The following is a 16,003-nucleotide window of genomic DNA, read 5'->3' on the forward strand; positions in this document are numbered from 1 at the left end:
TCAAGAAATGCTCAGGACTCAGATTGATAGCTGGCAAAGAACTTTCTTCGTCGTGACTTTTTAAACATATTTGGGTAAAAGTTATGGTAAAAAATAAACCATTAAGATTTGAGCAAATTAAGATCACATTAACTTTGGAAGAAAACGTTTAAATAATTACAGAAACAGTTTTTTTAAGAAAATTCTGATTTTCCTGGCATTTGAAGAAGAAAGATACATTGTGATTCCATAATCTTGATACTCAAATTCAAGGAAAAAATGCTTTGTGGAAAAATGGTCATAAGATATGACCAAATCCTCCAGTGAAGAAATTAGAAGACTGGATTCTTTCCTTTTCCTTTCCTACTTTTTTTCAGTCTGTCCTAGAATAAATTAATCCATATTTTCAATGTGAATAAATGCTACTTATTTTCTTAAACTATAGCACTGTAAGAAGGAATAGACAAGAGTACTAGAAGGAGATAAAATTAGATCACTTTTGGTGGCATTTTAGAATGCCATTGCATGGACATTAAAATTTACTTGTTGTCTTGAGGCAATAAAATAATTTACTCCTCAACAAAGTAGGCATTGAACATACATATCTGAAAATATTAAGAGTCATCTATCAAAAACCCAAAGCCAATACCATACTGAATGGACAAAAGCTGGAAGCATTCCCCTGGAGAACCAGGAAAAGACAAAAATGCTCACTGTCACCACTCCTATTCACCATAGTACTAGAAGGCCTATCCAGAGCAAACAGACAAAATAAATAAAAGATATTCAAGTAGGAAGAAAAGAAGTCACAGATAATATGATACTACACCTAGAAAGCCCCATAGTCTCTGTCCAAATGTTCCTAGACCTGATAAACAATTTCAGCAAAGTCTCAGGAAACAAAACAAATGTACAAAAACCTGTAGTGTTTCTATACAACAATAATGTCCAAGCTGAGAGCCAGTTAAAAAATGCAATTCCAATCACAATAGCCAAAAAAAGAATAAAATACCTAGGAACACAGCTAACAAGGGATGTGAAAAAAGTTGATAAGAACTACACAACGTTGCTGAAAGAAATCAGGGATGACACAAACAAATGGTAAAACATTCCATGCTTGTGGATAGGAAGAATAAATATTGTTAAAATGACCATGCTGGCCAATGATATTTACAGATTCAATGCTATTCTTATCAAGTATGAATGACATTTTTCACATAATTAGAAAAAAATTCTAAAATTAATTTGTAAACAGAAAAGGGCGTTAACAACCAAAGCAATACTAAGCAAAAAGAACAAAGCTGTATGCATTACATTGTTCAATTTCAAACTATACTACAGGGCCACAGTAACCAAAACAGCATGGTACTGGTACTAAATCAGACACATAGACTAGTGGAAGGGGTAAACAGATCCAGAAATAAAGCTGTAAACCAACAACCATTTGAACTTTGACAAGGCCAACAAAAACAGGCAATATGGAAAGGACTCCCTGTTCAATAAATGGTACTTGGTTAACAGGTTAGCCATATCCAGAAGATTGAAACTGGAGCCCCACCTTTCACTACACACAAAAATCAACTCAAGATGAATTAAAGACTCAAATGTAAAACTTACATTAGACCTTAGAAGAAAGTCTAGGAAATACCATTCTAGATATTGGCCCAGGCAAAGACTTCATTAAAAAGACTCCAAAAGCAGGCGGATCATGAGGTCAGGAGATCAAGATCTTCCTGGCTAACACGGTGAAACCCCGTCTCTACTAAAAAATAGAAAAAATTAGCCGGGAGTGGTGGCTGGCACCTATAGTCCCAGCTACTCGGGAGGCTGAGGCAGGAGAATGGCATGAACCCGGGAGGCAGAGCTTGCAGTGAGCAGAGATCACACCACTGCACTCCAGCCTGGGCGACAGAGGGAGACTCCATCTCAAAAAAAAAAAAAAAAAAAAAAAGACTCTAAAAGCAAATGCAATGAAAATAAAAACTGACAAGTGGGACCTAATTAAAGTGTATGCACAACAAAAGAATCTATCAGCAGAGTAAATAAATAACATATAGAATGGGAGAAAAATATTGACAAAATATGCCTCTGACAAAGTTCCAACATCCAGAATCTATAAGGAATACAAACAAGTCAACCATCAAAAAGCAAACATCCCCATTAAAAAATGGGCAAAGGACATGAACAGACACTTCTCAAAAGATGACATACATGCAGTCAGCAAGCTTATGAAAGAAGGCTCAATATCATGAATCATTGGGGAAATGCAAATTAAAACCACAATGTGAAACCATTTCACTCCAGTCAGAATAGCTATTTTTAAATATCATGAAACGACAGATGCTGGTGAGGTTGGGGAGAAAAGGGAATGCTTATACATTGCTAGTAGGAATGTAAATTAGTTCAGTCACTGTGGAAAGCTTCCTGGAGGTTTCTCAAGTAACTTATAACTACCATTTCTCCCAGCAATTCCATTATTGGGTATATACCCAAAGTAATATAAATTCATCTATTATAGACACATGCACTCATATGTTCATCACAGCACTAATCACAATAGTGAAGACAAGAAATCCACCTAGATGCACATCAAGAGTGGCCTGGACAAATAAAATGTGGTATATATATACCATAGAATACTATGCAGCTATAAAAAATGAGATCTTGGCCTTTGCAGCAACATGGATGGAAGTGGAGGCCATTATACTAAGTGAATTCATGCAGAAACAGAAAACCAAATACTGCATATTCTCACTTATAAATGCGAGCGAAATTTCAGTACACATGCTACATACATATGTGTGTGTGTGTATATATATGTGTGTATATGTGTGTGTGTGTGTGTGTGTATGTGTGTATATATATATATATAGGAGTTTATTAAGTATTAACTTACACAATCACAAGGTCCTACAATAGGCTGTCTGCAAGCTAAGGAGCAAGGAGAGCCAGTGCAAGTCCCCAAACTGAAGAACTTGGAGTCTGATGTTTGAGGCAAGGAAGCATCCAGCACAAGAGAAAGATATAGGCTGGGAGGCTAGGCCAGTCTCTTTTTTTCACGTTTTTCTGCCTGCTTTATATTTGCTAGAAGCTGATTAGATTGTGCCCACCAGATTAAGCCTGGATCTCCTTTCCCCGGCCCACTGACTCAAACATTAATCTCTTTTGACAATACCCACACGGGATACACCCAGGATTAATACTTTATGTCCCTCAATCCAATCAAGTTGACACTCAGTATTAATCATCACAAGTCCAACCCTTGTCAATTTGAACCCATACGCATCTCCTGAGATCATACATAATCTTCAAATAAAGACAATAATGAGGTCATAATTATGCCTAACATCATACAACTATCTTTCATATAACCAGAAACCCACCAATCACCAATCCAAATACTATTACATAAATTTAATAACACCTAAATGCTGATAGGGAGTCAATAAATGTTATGTCACATGAGAAAGAAAAAGAAAATAAAATGAAATAAGGAAAGAAAAGAAAAAAGGAAAGAAAATAAAATATTTTCTAGTATAAGTGTACACATGCACAAACAAGCTTTTATCAAAAGAAGGAGGAAGTACTTATGACAGTTACAGTCCTCATTTCTGCAGCTGGTCATGTGGTTTTAGCTGGTATTGATGACTACTTCCTTCTACTACCAATTCTGTATTCCCTTTGTCTTCATCAAGCACCTCAGCAGCTCCTGGAAATTTTCTTGGTGGAGTGACCCAAACCTTCATATCTGGAGTCTGGACAATTTGTAGTCCTATCTGAAATGAGCTTTTATAGTTTCCCATTGACTTTAATCACAGGGCATGGTAATACTAAGAGATGCCCTAATAGATCTCCTGTATTCCATGCATACTCTTCCTTACCTCTGCTGTGGAGTAATAGACTGATTGCATCTTGATAGTCCAATTCAATCACCCCAGCCAACACTGTAACTCCCTTCTAAGTCTGTTGACTTAAAGGGAGGAAAAGCCCAAAGTGTCTAGGAGGCAATATTAACTTCCAGTTTAATTGAATCGCTGTTACGTCTTCTAGTAACAGCATTCCTCCCTCTGGATCTAAGACCTCTAATGTCGCAGGAACAGGAAGCAAAAATTTTGCTATTGGGTCACTAGGGGTGATGGTGAGTGGTGCCACCACCACACATGGTGATTTAATGACCCATAGTCAAACATTCAGTTTCCACCAAAGCTGAGTAACAGGCCAAGAGCTGTCTCTCAAAAGGAGAGTAGTTATCTGCAGAAGATGGCAGGGCATTGCTCCAAAACCCTAGAGGCCTCCGCCTCTAACTCACCTATGGAAGCCTGCCGAAGGCTCCCAACAGCATCCCTATCTGCCACTCAAGCACCACTGGATCTGCTGGGTCGTATGGCCCAAGTGGCAGAGTAGCTTAAGCAGCAGCCTGGACTTGTTGCAGAGCTTTCTCCTTTTCTGAACCCCGCTCAAAACTGGCAGTCTTTTAGGTCATTTGATAAATAGACCCAAGTAACACACCCAAATGAGGAATGTGTTGCCCCCCAAGTTCAAATAGGTCCACTAGGTATTGCACCTCTTTCTTGGTTGTAGGAAGAGTCAGATGAAGAAACTTATCCTTTACCTTAAAAGGAATATCTCAACAGGCCCCACACCACTGGACCCCTAGATATTTTACTGAGGTAGAAGTTCCCTGACTTTTAGTCAGATTTATTTCCCATCTTCTGACACACAAATGTTTCACCAATAAGTCCAGTGTGTTTGCTACTTCTTGCTCACTGGATCCAATCAGTATAATGCCATCAATGTAATGGAACGGTGTCATATCTTGTGGAAGCAAAAAACAATCAAGGTCTCTCCAAATAAGATTATGACACAAAGCCGGAGAGTTGATATACTCCTGAGGTAGGAACTTCAAGTTATGTGGCTGGCCTTGCCAGCTGAAGACAAATTGCTTCTGGTGGGCCTTATGGAAAGGAATGGAGAAAAAGGCATTTTCCAAGTCAATGGCTGCATACCAGATACTGGGGGATGTGTTAATTTGCTCAAGCAATGAAACCACATCTGGTACAGCAGCTGCAATTGGAGTCACCACTTCGTTAAGCTTACGATAATCCACTGTCATTCTCCAGGTTCATCTGTTCTGCAGAGGCCAAATGGGAAAGTTGAACAGGGATGTGGCGGGAATCACTGCCCCGGTGTCCTTCAAGTGCTTGATGGTGGCACTAATCTCTGTAATCCCTCCAGGGACAAGATATTGTTTTTGATTTAGTATTTTTCTAGGTATAGGCAGCTCTAATGGCTGATGGCAGCATGGATCAGGGAGGGGACATTGCCACTACTGGGGATGGGGAAGCTGTTCCTTCTGGCAAAAATTGTTCATTAGAATTTACAAACTCAGTGTCCTCAGCTTCATCAGGGTCCTCCTACACATCTCCATTTCAAGCTACATGTTCCCATTCTTTTCCAATCAGTGCTTTCATTTTAACAGTAGACACTTGGTGAGGCTGTACGTGCATCTTTCATTGCAGGTCAGTCACTCACATAATAAGAGCTTGTGTTTGTGTTTCCACAATTTCAGCTCTTTCTCTACAGGAGATAAGACTCTCACTCAGGTCAATCCTAGCAGACTTGAGGCTCGTCTCTGCTTCTGAAGTCGGGAGACAGAATCTCTGAGTTCATCACTTTATTTCATCACTTTGTCCACTGAACTTAAGAACAACCAACCAGCTTCATTATGTCCTTGGTTCTCGACATATGGTCAAAGGTATTATGTATAGAGTCACCAAACTCTTTGCCTCTCAAGAGCAGTGAATCAGGAGCTTCAAGTGCATTTATTTTGCATAACTCTCTAAACTGTTTCTGCCAAGGACTATCAGTGTTCTCCTTACCATTTTGGTCTACATATAACACCAATCAGAAACCAAACAAGAAAAATCATCCTTAAATTCTGTTCTCTATAACCATATATATATAATATAAATACTTAATAAAGTCATATATATACATATATCTTAATAAAGTCATATATGCATATATATGTGTATATATGTATATATGTATATATATGCATATATATGGATATATAGGTAGATATATGACTTTATTAACTATTAAGTTACACAATCACAAGGTCCCACAATAGGCTGTCTGCAAGCTTAGGAGCAGTGAAAGCCATTCCAAGTCTCAAAACTGAAGAACTTGGGAGTCCGATGTCCGAGGGCAGGAAGCATCCAGCATAGGAGAAAGATGTAGGCTGGGAGGCTAGGCCCATCTCTCTTTTTCATGTTTTTCTTCATGCTTTATATTTGCTTGAAGCTGATCAGTTTCCACCCACCAGATTAAGGGTGGATCTGCCTTTCCCAGCCTACTGACTCAAATGTAAATCTCTTTTGGCAACACCCACACAGGCACACCCAAGATTAAGCATCCCTCAATCCAATCAGGTTGGCACTCAGTATTAACCATCACTGTCCCTGTGGGGTATTATGCAGATTACTTGGGTGACAAAATTGTCTCTACACCAAATACCAGCTACACGCAATAAATTACCCATGCAACCTGTACATGTACTCTTTGAACCTAAATTAAATTTGGAAAAAGAAGAAAAAGATTTAACCTAATAAAAATAATAATGTACTGAGTTTCCTTTTATCTCTTTAAAAATAAATCATGGACATATGGTATTTAGTATAAAAATATGTACTACCAAAATTAAGAAAGAAAACAAAATACAAAAATGAAAAAAGTAACAAAATATTTAGTTCTGTTAAACTTAAAAGATAATTTCACAGAAAATATCTGGAAATAAATATATACCACATAATGTTTCTCTGGGTTGCAAATTTCAGGAGCTAATAATGAAATTAATTGTGTATATATGACTGTTATATTTCCTATGTCTATCTCCCACAAGCACATTCAATAAATTAGGATATGGTAAATGTTTCTGGAATTTTGGTTCCTTATACAGATTTTTTTTCTTGTAACAGTACTTGAATTTCCTTTTGAAGTATTAATTCTGTTCCATTTTTTGAGTCCTTGTGTGAGCACGTGTTGTGGGCCCTATCTTCTGTTATCCCCAACTCTCTTATCTTCCCTTCCCTTACTTTTCCTTCATTTTCCATTTTTCCTTTCATATTTCTTGCTCTTTCTGATAAAAGGATATAATACTCATTCATACATATCATTAAAGCTAAGCCAATTCCTAGAATTCAATACTACAACAAATAATGAAGAGATAAACTTTATCTCCACAGGACTGTGGAATGCTTACTAGCCTTAAGACTCTATAAGGTCCCTGTTCCCTCTTCCTTTACTTGTTCTTTGACCTTCAATCCTGTGAATTCTATCTTTACAAAAATTTTCAAACATTAAACAAAATTAACCAGTCATTTCCACTTTCACTCAAGATGGAGAAACAAGGATTGGATTTACTCTCACACCTGATAATTTATACACACACCCATACACAAACACACACACACACACAGAGGAATAATGTTCCTCAATATGTTGTTTATCAATGAAGGACAACAATTACTTAGAGAAGGGAAATAAATAAGGTAACCTTATGATTTCTTCAGTTTAATGCCTGGAGAAAAGTTGCTAGACCACAAGAGAAGGGAAAACCCAGATAGGGCCAGCATGTCTCACTGAGATGAGTAGACAGAGTTGGAAGTAGGTGGAGAACAAAACAGCTAGAGATAATGAAACCTAACTGAGCAGACAGAGCTGAACTGAGAGAGAATTCTGAGGATCTTAGGTTTTCACCAGATATTAATCAAACTGTGGATATAAGAGCACTGGGTGAAAATGAGAAAGAACTACCCAAAAGTAACAAAAACGATAAACCCTTAAGCTCAAACAGTACCAGGATTAATGCCTATTTCCCTCAATAAAAAAAAGAATACACATAAAATAATGGACTCTGAGTAGAGAACCTAGAAGAGTCTGCCTCAGTAGTGAGGCAAAATTAACCCTAAAATAAAAACTGCCCTTATTCCAGCTCACAAAGCAAGATTCTAAAGGAGCAAAACATTTTCCAGTAACTTAATTTTGTTCCCCCAAACACCAAGGGATATTTATAGAAATACAAAAATATCAACCTCAAGATAAATTCACAATGTCATGGCCTGGAAAACTCAATATTTTAAGATACTACTTGTTCCCCAATCTATCTCATGCAATGCTAACCAAAAGACAAGCCAGTTTGTTTGTAGAAATTGTCAATTTAACTCTAAAATTTATTTAGAAATGAAAGGTCACTAGGGTGACCAAAACAGTTTTGAAAAATAAGAGAAGAATCAGTTATTGTATGGCTGCAGTGTATTACAGTCATCCATTTAGACACACCACACTATAGATCAGAATACTGAGTCTAAAAATAGACAATTTACATATCTTCACTTGATTTTCAACAAGGTTACAAAGATGATTCAATAGAGAAATATATATTCTTAACAAACGAAACTGGAACAACTGTACATCCGTATGCAAAAACAATGAATCTCAATCCATATGTTATACTATATGCCAAAAAAGCTCACAATGGATCATGACCCTAAATATAAAACTTAAAATTATGAAACTCATGGACAAAACCATAGAAAAAAATCAGTGAAAGGTTACTTAAGTTCCATATTTAAAGCACAATCCATAAAAGGTGGTTGAATTTACACAATGAATTTTATTAAAATTAAGAACATCTGCTTTTTGAAAGATACTGTTAAGAGAGTGAAGTAACAAGAGTGGGAAAGATATTTGCAAGTATATACCTGATAATGAAATTACATTCGGAATACATAAAGAACTCTCCATTTTTAATAATAAGGAAATAGCCCAAATGAAATAAACAGGCAGAAGATGTAAACACTTAGCATAGATACACAGATAACATCTTAGCATATGAAAAGATACTCAATTTTATCTATCATTAGAGACATACAAATTAAAATCACAATGTGATGCCATCACATACCTATGAAAATTTTGTAGTAACAATGGAGCCTCAGGTAATCTCAGTGTTGCTCGGCTTCCACATAGCAAGTGGCCTCACGAAGTCAGACCTCTTACACAGTAGTTAAGCACTCTAAGCATGCCAGTTCCAAAAAACATGAGAAAAACATCTTAACCCAGATTTGGGAGTGACACAGTGGCACCACCACTGCAATCTATTGGTCAAAGCAGTCACAAACCCACGCAGATTTATGGAGAAGGAAATTAGATTTTACCTATTGATAGGAGAGCAGCAAGGGCACATTATAAAGGAGCGTTTGAAAACAGAGATACTGTTCCACAAATCTTTGGAAAATATTCTGTCTACAGCGATGGGAGCCACATATTCAGAGTCTATAAGAATTTCCCCCACAAATTACTTATAACTGTAAAATGAAAAAAGAATGGACCTTTATACTATCAAGATTACAGATATGTCCCCAATAAGGAGTAATTAAAATGCTGGTCTCACCCATGTTTCCAGATCACAGTTCGAGTAGAGAAAAAAAAACATCCCTCCTAATTATGCAAATGTGGGAATATTGATACACATTATCCTTGGATTATGATGTTACTAAGGGATGAAGTCTGTTCTCTGATATATATCTGGTATAAAAAAATTTGTCCTTGCAGAAGTCATTGGCCAATTTAAAGAGGCTTTCTTAAAATGTCTAAAGCCGACTTCCTGCAGATCGTCTTTCTCTCATTACCAAGTATCACACTATTTTCTCTTTATGGTGCATATATATAAGCTATAAAACAATACATTACTGCTTCTTCCCTTGGACTTATAATGTCACCCCTTTATCTGAAGCAAGCATCTAGTCATTTTCTTTCGTCTTTTCACAAGTGCATATTATACTTTAGTTCTCTAGATAATTACCTCTTTCACTTTTATCACCCTGTTTCTGGATAACTTCCACATCACAGCCACTATGAGGTAATATGAACCACTCCTAAGTAAATGATATTCTTGAAACTGCTGATCAGAAAATTTTACATCCCTATAGAAGTTATAGATACAGCAATGTCTTAGGATCTCTTTTGAAAGGTGGCAAATACATTTGGTTATTCTGCAAATTTCTAAACCCTGAGTTATACCTGTCATCATTGAAGGATTCAGAAAAGTGTTCCTGCTCTATCTTTGTATGTCAAAAATAAGATTAATTCCTCCTTAGGGGTATACAATTTTAGGAGCTTGGATTTTATTCAATCTGGCATTAAAATAAGGTAAAATTTTGTCTTTGCAGGTTTGTCTTTTGTCTGAGTAGGTTTTTGTAACTATTTAAATCTAAGGATTTCATTTACAAATCCAGGTGAAAACAGAATACAAACATCATAGGTAACATTTGAAAATTAAAGGTAGCATATTATGTAAAAATAAAATTATATAAGGCTAGAATCCAAGATTAGTATTTTCACACTTTGATGGTGTGTTAAAAAGAGGTGAAGAAATAAGAAACATGGTGTGTTTTCTTCATTAAAGCTGAGAAAAAATGAAAAAGGTTGTTGATCCTGCATAGAATATTAGAAAGAGTACCTCTATGAATGTCACTGTTATGCAAACTTCAGGTGATTTGTGCTAAGGATGCTCATCCTTTAAGAAAAAAAAATGTTTTGAGATTTCTGTTGATTCACATGCAGTCGAAAGAAATAAAACAAAGCGATCTCATATACTTTCAGCTAGTTTCTCAATATGTTAAGATCATGCATATTTTGTAGAATATCACTCCCAAGAAATTGACATTGATACAATTCACTGATTTCAGATTTCATCAGTTTTGCATGCATTCATTTGTATGTATGTGTGTATTTAGTTCTATGCAGTTTTATTACTTTTAGATTCCCGTGATCACCACTCCAGCATTTTCATTATGTCCCTTGAACTCTTGTCCCTCAAAGGGACACTTTGGATGTCATTGATTCTTTTATGTTCCTAGGTTGCAAAGAGAATGTAAGATTGACTCTGGTAACACTGTTAGAAAACATGTATTCTATAAATAATGATAGGCAATTCACTGAGACTCAAAATGGACACAGGGATAGGTGTCATACAAAACGGATAGCTTTAGTGACTCACTAATATTTGAAAATGTCAATAGTTGTAATAATAACGTCATGATAATAATAATAATAAAATAACTGCAACTAGTTGAGCCTGCAAAGACAGTAATTCCCTGGAGATAATTAAATGAGAAAATTCCATATAAAATGTATAAAAATGTGAATATATTAAAGAGTAAATATAACTAGAATAAGATGTTTATAATTTTTTATTTATAACAGGTGGGACAAAATATTTGAATGTTTTTTCCTTCGTAATAATATACTAATTTGCAAAATATGAAAAAAATATTTATACATACACACACACACACACACATGCATATCTCGCATGTGTAACCTGGCTAGCTCCGTGGACCTATGACTTGTGCAGTTAGACAGAGTTCAGCATTTGTACAGATCCCATACTTGGTTTCCTGCTCTCATGTCACTATTTTGAAATTCTTAATTGTATCTTTACACTTGTGTTTTTTAAGCAAACTCTGATTTGATCATAGAACATGCCTGTGAGCAGACAGTCATAGAATATGCATGTTTTGGTTCTTTGCTGCCCCAGTGGCACCATTTCTGATACCCTTTGAACTCAGGATGCTAGTGAACCCACACTGCATGGCAGTTCATTGAGACTCCAAGTGGACACAGGGTACACCTTTTAGGGTGGCTTACCTTGTGCACACTCAAGAGTCTTCCTGAAAAACCATGCATCAAGGCCATGAAAATTCTGTGCTCTTTCCATTACTAGGTATGACTGATTAGGCAAGGGCACTGACAACCCAAAGAAGCTGAATTTGCCATATGAACGTTTCTGTATTGGCCAACCAATTATGCTGAAAATCATGACATAGAAGTAAAATGAAAAAAAGCAATCTATAGATTTTTCCCCCTCTTTATCCAACTCATCAGTAAGCTAATGATAGTCTTAATAGTGTGCATACAATCAAGAAGCAAAATAATAATAGTTGAATTAGATTTTTTCAGTGTTTCCATTTTTCTGTTAAGAGTAACATCTGTATGAGCCACATATTATGATCTTTGTATTTTTGTGATCCCACATTGCAGTTAAATGCTGTTACATCTGCATTTAAAACTGGTGTTGAACAGTATAGGAATGAATGTTAAAAGTCATTCTAAAATTATAAAATTTTCCTTTTCTTTACAAAGAATAACATTAAATGGCAAACAGGAAACATCATTAGTATATTTAGAAATAGCTAATTGGTACCAAGCTTAATACATGAGTGAAGAAATAATCTTTACAACAAACCCCCACGACACAAGTTTACTTATGTGACAAACCTGCACTTGTATTCCTGAACTTAAAAGTTAAAAAAAATTTAAAAAGAGAAAGAAATGGAAGCAAGGGAAAGCTGTATAACTTAGTACCCTTAATGGCACTCTTTATTTTCTTTGTGAACAAGGGGCCTATATTTTTGTTTTGCACTGGGCCCCACGAATTGTGCCCCTGGCACTGAATGCAGTAAATTATAAAGGATGAAATATGTTATGAATAAATGTTGTTCATTCAAATAATACAATACTTACTATCCCAAAATGATCATAATTCACAATATAAAGAGACTTTAAACAAACACTGTCATTTTAATACTTGCAGAAAAATAATCTGTAAAATTAAACACTTAATTATTTGGTATATTAGAAAGAGAAGGGGACTCCCTCAACTTGATAAAGGCATTGGTGAAAAATAAATGAAAAGCTAAGATGTATTTAATATTAAAGACAGATTGATTTCCCATGTGTTCAGTAACACAGACAGGAGATCTGCTGTCACTGTTTTTTATTGTACAATGTGGGAGAGATCCAAGCCAATGAAAAAAGATGGGAAAAAATGACTACATGACATAGAGATTAGAAAGGAGGAGGAAAATAAAAACTTTTTTTTTCACTAATAATAGGCCATCTATGTAGAAAATTATAAATACTTTACAAACATTCTATTAGAATTAAGAAGTGAGTTTAACTTCTATGGAATGCAAGATTAATGTATTATTTATTAAAAACTTTACCTCTACGTACTTTCAACAAACAAGGGGAAATTTGTAGCTGAGAATAGCACTATTTACAAGACTATCAGAAATATAAAATATTGAGGGAAAACTTTGGTAAAGTATGTGTAACACCTATACAACCAAAATGTTTCTAAAATATATTCAGAAAACCTAAATGAATGGAGATACACACTATGTTCATCTGTGAGGAGCTTCCAAATTTTAAAATGTCAGTTGTCCCCCTAATGTCACCAGATTTAATGCACTCCCAACTGGAATCCCAATATCTTGTTTGATAAAATTGAACACTAAATTTATAACTTATATAGAAATGCAAATAGCTTATGTTATGCCAAATAATTTTTATTTTTATTTGTTTTCATTTTTAATTTTAATTTTTTGAGACAGGTTCTTGTTCTATTGCCCAGGCTGAAGTACAGTGGTGTGATCACAGCTACTTATAGCCTCAACCTCCCAGACTCAAGTAATCCTCCACCTCTGACTCCTGAGTAGCGAGAACTACAGGTGAGCGACACCATAACTGGCTATTAAAAAAAAATTGTAGAGAAAAGGTCTCATTACATTGACCAGCTTGGTCTCAAACTTCTGGCCTCAAGCAATCCTCCCGCCTTGCCCTCCCAAAGAGCTGTGATTACAGGCATGAGCCATTGTATCTGGCACTGAATCATTTTTAAAAGGAAGAAAAGTGTAGAAGCACTTACATTTTGCAATTTTAAAACTTACTGGAAGTATACAGCAATCAAGATAGTGTAGAATAGGGTTGGACATATAGATTCATGAAAAAAATAGAGTACCATAATACCCGTACATGAATACATAGGTGAATGTGACCAGCTGATTTTTGTCAAAGATGTCAAGTGTTTTTATTGAAAAGGGCAGCGTTTTCAACATTTTTTTCTTAAAGAATTAGATGCTTATATTTTAAAAGAATCTTTACCTTTTCTTCACACCTTATAAAAACTTAATTTGAAATGGATCATAGGATTACATGTAAATGCTAAAATTAGAAAGCCTTTTGGAGCAATCCGGGGGGAAATCCAACTTGAATTTGGCAAAGATCTTACATAGGGCATAAAAGCACAAACAGTAACATAAAAAAATCTTAGTCTTCAATAAAATTAAAACTTTTTTCATCCAAAGACACTGACAGTAAGTTAAAAAGGCAACCTAACAAACTGGGAGAAAGTATTTTCAAATCAAATACATAAATAAAAACTATTAGCACTCAGCAAATAAAGGACAAACCACTTGATTAAATAGACAAAGACAATTCACCAAATAATATGTGTGTGTGTGCAAGTTTATGGTAAACGCAAACACGAAAAATGTGTCAACATCTTTTGTCATTAAACAAATGAAAATTAACAGTCTAATACTTCTACATAATCATTGGAAAAGGTACATTTCAAATAACAATATCATGCATTGGCAAGGATGTTGAGTTGAGAAACGAGAACTCTCATATACTGCAGATAGACACACAAAATATACTTGAATGTCCACAGTAATTTTTTAACAACCTAAAAATAAAAATAGATGTGTGTCTAATAGTGACTGAATAAACTATTTTGGTATGCCCCAGAATGAAATATTTTAAATCAGATATATGGGTCAATCTAAAAATAAATAGGCTAAATGAAAGAAGACAGACACAAAAGACAATGCTGTGCATGATTCCATTTATATGACACTGTAATAGAGGCAAAATTACAGTGACAGAATAAAGATCAGTGATTTTCAGGATCCAGAGTTTGAGGGAGGAAAATCAATGTAAGTAGAAGAGAAAATATTGAGGGAGAAGAAAATATAAATCTACATTACATATGGCTTACGTATTTTTAGAATCAATACAATTATACACTTAAAATTTGTAAAATTTTACTACTTGGAAATTATATCTCGACAAACCTTTCTTAACTTAAAAATATATTATCTTCTGTCATCAGACATGTAGTGGGATACGGAAGGGGGTTTTTGAGGCCAGCTTGTCTCATGACTCATTTTCTTTTACATATAACTTACCTTTCTTTTTTGTACTTTTAAAAATAGTAATAATTCCTAAAACAAAAACATACCAGAATAAATCTAGATTTAAAAATTTAGCAAGCATTTTTCTGAGGCTGGTCATTTTTTTTCTAAGCCTTATGTAGTTACATTTATTAAACTTTCTTTTGTGGTTACCTGATATAAGTCCATATTTAAAAAGGCCTTTCTCACATGATGATGATAAAGCAATTTTATCGTGATTTGGTTCTAATAAACTCCTGTTATTTTTTACATATAACATGAATCCTTTGAATTTGTCCTGGTTAACACTACAAGTATGGGTTTATGTTTCTATCAATGATAAAATGACAACTCAATTGTCTAAACAATTTTATTAAATATACAATTTAGATCACTGATTGGGTGGCCCTTTTTTTTCATAGAATAAGTTTCCAAATGTATTTGAGTCAATTTCTAGACTTTCTGGTCTCTTTTATTGTTAATCAATTTAGTCATTTTACAAGTGTTATATTTTTCTTTTCAATCTTTGAGGCTTTAAAAATTTTTATAGGGCTGGTGCAGTGGCGCACGCCTGTAATCCCAGCACTTTGGGAGGCTGAAGTGGGCGGATTATGAGGTCACGAGTTTGAGACCAGCCTGACCAACATGGTGAAACCCCATCTCTACTAAAATACAAAAATTACTTGAGCATGGTGGTGCATGCCTGTAGTCCCATCTATTTGGGAGGCTCAGACAAGAGAATCGCTGGAACCTGGGAGGTGGAAGTTGCGGTGAGCCAAGATTGCTCCACTGTACTCCAGCCTGGTGATAGAGTGAGACTCCATCACACACACACAAAATTTCATAATTAGGTCAGGCTAGTCATCCCTCACTGTGCTTCCTTGACAAGGTTTACTTTAATATGTCTGATTTATTTTTGTAAGAAATTCATGCTCAAAATT

Source organism: Hylobates moloch, unplaced genomic scaffold, assembly GCF_009828535.3.
Source record: "Hylobates moloch isolate HMO894 unplaced genomic scaffold, HMol_V3 SCAFFOLD_17, whole genome shotgun sequence".
NCBI lineage: Eukaryota > Metazoa > Chordata > Mammalia > Primates > Hylobatidae > Hylobates > Hylobates moloch.